Source organism: Trachymyrmex septentrionalis, unplaced genomic scaffold (assembly GCF_001594115.1).
Source record: "Trachymyrmex septentrionalis isolate Tsep2-gDNA-1 unplaced genomic scaffold, Tsep1.0 scaffold80, whole genome shotgun sequence".
Lineage (NCBI taxonomy): Eukaryota > Metazoa > Arthropoda > Insecta > Hymenoptera > Formicidae > Trachymyrmex > Trachymyrmex septentrionalis.
The window spans coordinates 568,922-573,261 of record NW_017305988.1 but is presented as its reverse complement, the minus strand read 5'-3'; positions in this window follow the sequence as shown (position 1 = coordinate 573,261).

The window sequence follows — 4,340 nt, the reverse complement described above, 5'->3', positions numbered from 1 at the left end:
ATTATTATATATATATATATAATATGAATATTTGCTGAAAAGGGAATGTTTTCGTTATTATCGTCGAAAGTAGGACACGAATTATTAATTTTTAAAAAAGTCATTTACGCTTGATATATATAGATTGCTACAAATGTCTGCGGCAACATGTTAATAATTTACGCAGAGTAATGAGCATCATTAATATTTTTGCGGCGGGTCCTCCGAAGAACGAACATGGGTAAATGGCTACGGTCGTCAACGGTTGCACAAACCTAGAAACCTAGAAAATATAGTAGAAGGATCTTCCTTTTTGTCTTCCTCGTCGCGCATATACTTCAACATCCGCCGATCCGTACGCATACACAAGCATCGTGAACGTACATATTCTGGAATCCCTCTCCTCCGCAATTCGCGAGTATACGAATGCCACGATTTAAAAATAAATTAATGCGCATTTCGTAATTGACAGATACGGACTTAACGGTGTCGTAAAAGAATAGCGATGAAATTTCGCATCATAAAACGCCCGAGAGAATACGCATACAATTTCAATTGACCTAATGAAGAAACATGAGAGAAGCGAAGATCGCTCTCAGGTCGGAGGCCATTGCACAAATGGTTGATTAATATTTTTAAGGACGCTTATCGTAGTCAGATCGTAAGTGTCATAATCAGAATGCTGGATCTTCTATTTACATGGAACGTTACAAAACTGTTCTACAAGGACGACACTTTTTCGCGTTGTGTTTGATCGCTCGATCGTTCCATTCGCTATCGCCAGAAGCGCAAAACTGTTAGGAAAAAATTTAATGGAAGTGTAGATAACTGAAAAAAATACTTCTGAAAATATTTTCTTCGTATGACTAACGTAAACTTTATTTTCTAGTTTATTTTTGTAGCATAGCTATGCAATTTTTTTAGTAATCTACAAATGATATACCAACAGCAAATATTTTATCAAAAATATTTGCAATTTTAGTTTTTAAATTAAAATGCAAACGTAAATCAATATGAAAGAACTATATCTAAGTTGGCCAACTTTTCAGGCATGGAGTCTTTCGGATTCAGATACCCCGTGGCGCAACACTTTTATCTTCGCTACAATGCGAATGGACATCCGCCTTCAGCAAGACCGAGATCGATTCGCCGCCTCGACGCAACATATTCAAATTAATGTCCGGAGATCGGTATCCGAATAAAGAGTTACAAGAGGCAGGAAGAAGATCGTTACTCCTTCATCTTGCTTTTTCCGCAAATGTAAATGAACCTATCTGATAATTATACTTAAACAGACATCATATTCATTCACGTAAGTGTTTAACACGATGTAAAGCTGTACAGCTTTGAATATCGTAGATATTATTTACTTTTATTGTTGCTTTGTTTTACTTTCCTAAAAATCTTATTTTGTTTTTCATTCTTTTTAATGATAATACATTATGATATGTTACATTACCAAGAGATTTATTTACTTGACTACAGCTTGTTAAGATTATCTTTAAAAATCTTAGTTAGGGCTAGATCAGATAGTTGCAAATGCACTTAAAATAATGCTGCAGGGGACGTGCATTTAGATGTTATCGCGCAAGATCCAAGTATTAAGTAATATTACTCATTATCAGTATAGTAATTTAACATACTGGACGATAATATCGCAAATCTTAATGTCTAACGACAGTAAATCGTAAGCCAATTCTCGGTGACACTGCGGGAAAAGACTCCATATAACATGAACAAAACTGGATCGATATATAATCTGAGTTTGTCGCGCGACAGATTTGGAAATCCATCTGGGTAGAGAAGGCCAAGATTATTTATTTCCCTTGGAATAATGTTGACTCGTGTCTACATTATACGCTGACCTAGTCCTTTTCCGAACGAAGTTAAAACTTGCGTAAACATTTCGCTGAGTGGCAAATATGCAATATGCTTTTGTTAAACTTAAGTATTGTTTCATTTTTTTTTCATAAAAGTTACTATTCATTTTTAGAAATATCATTCTATTATTTGGTTTTTTTTTTTCCGAGAACTAAATTTTTCAATGGAATTCTTTTGTATTTTTGTTTAGCATTGTTATGCGTTTTTAATTGGTATCAAAATCAGAAAGCTATCGAAAGAGAAAATATGTAAAATCCTACATTGTTTATAAAAATGTAAATCGTACGTTTTGAATATCGGACAAAGATGATATAAAAAAGTTAATCCGTTCGTCAAAGCCGTTCTTTAAGCCTCTATCTTTGTTGACAAAGATTTAAATAAATCTCGGCAGTTTTTTTTTTTCAACATTTGAATGAGTTATAGATGATTTCCATTGTACAGCTCGAACGGGACATCTAGGATCGAGGCCGGTCCGATTCCGAACGTGGATCTCCTGTCTGTACAATTATCTTCGCGCTCTACTGGTGAGGCGGTAAAAGGTCGCGGTTGATGCAATCGGCCACGATATACTCTGCAGAGTACGTAGTTAGATTACGGCGTGTTGGCCAATTGCCAGAGCTCAATTAAGGCTTTTTAGTTTTACGAGCGCTTATCGCCCCCTCGTAACGTCAAGTAGCGTGTGGATTATTGTTTAAATATGGACCGTTGACTCGATCTCGCGCGCACGTGCATTAAATGCTCTATCAGTGTACTCGTATAAACGCACATATTTACATGACTAAACGTATGAGAAACGTCGACAATTACGATGATTTACCGTGCGTTCCATAGAGAATAAGGAAAAGATACTAACAAGGTTTACCTCAGGGAACATCAGACATTGATTTTTTTTTCAAATTATTTACAGTTGTTTCTTATGTCATAGAATAAAGAAATCTGTCATTAATTTTAGCTTAAACTGAGTTTTGCAAAAAGACACTTTTTTATTTTATACAAGTACCTAATTTTACACATATTTAAAATAATATTTCTTAAGAGTGAATCTGCATTCGATTTTTTTGAAGCTCGACACACATATAGAACGCTAAAATCATAGTCAATAATAGTTAAGAAATAGTTCTACTTGCAAAAAACTTTAAACAACTTTAAATATGTGTGAAACCGGATATTCGCGTAAAATAAAATTTTTTTTAATTGAAAGACTCAATTTGAGTTAAAATTAGTGATAGATTTCTTTATATTTTTACATTAGAAATAATTGTAAAACTTGCGAAAAATCGGCAATTAATGTTCCCTAAAGTTTATTTTGTAAGCAGATAGAAACACTAAGAAATCTTCCTACGGAGAAAATGAACGCAAAATATTGGAACTGTTTTATTTTTTTAATTTGAATTATTTTATTTGTTTTTCAAAGATCTCTCAAATTGGATCATTATGTCGCAAACAATATCTACATACGTATATTGCCTTAAAGATACTAAAGCTCAACTAATTTTTCATTTAACATTCTCGTGCTTATCACATTTATCGCATATTAAGTGAACCAAAAGGTTAGGGCTTGCTAACCGGCTATTATAGTTAAGAATAAAATAATTTTTAGATAGAAAGATTATGATTTACATTCCTAGCGAAGGAATTATCGGTTTTAACCGCTATTTTACTACGTATTTATTTTTCAAGAATGAATTGTTGAAGAATTGCTATGACAAGTAACGTTAATCACATTAACATTTATATCGAAAACATTGCATATTTATTTTCTTCTCAGAAAAATATTCAACTGAGGAAGCTATTTATATTATTGCCATTACTTGCCACTACATTATTATTTAGATGATATACGGTAATGTACTTTATAATACAGGATTACCAAATTACGGATTAATTCAATTCTGTGTATTTACGTTGAACCAAGAAACGGAATATTAATAATGATAATCCGACAGCTCAATCATACGTCTAAATGATATACTTTGCAATGGACCACGTGCCGTGGCCATTTCTCCGGCGAATGAATTACCGGCCAAACGCTTTCACCGCGCCAGTACTTGTTGCATACCGATTCGGATCGCTGCCTCTTTTTAGCACTGATGACACGGTGTGTTACCGAATCTCGAGCAATCTCATTGCAGAAAAAGAAGAGAGGAATGATGCTAGAGGTCACGCGCGGATGAGGTAACAGCGCAAGGCAGCAATTAACCCATGATCATAGAATTGCTCTTTCTCGACCACTTTCGTTGAATACGGATACTAGATGATTCGTTTACTTTGCGTATCGAGAGGCGAAATAAGCCTAGTCCGCGCGTTAGCGCATTCCCAGCCTTCCTTCTTGATTATACCTCGTGAATCTGAACGAGGTATATTTCACATACACGGAGGTTCGCGCCGCGGAGTTTAGTGCCGAATACGCCTATCTTATTCTCGGCCCATGGTAATCCAAGGCTGGGCGTTCACGTCTTCTAACACATGAGAAACGTTTC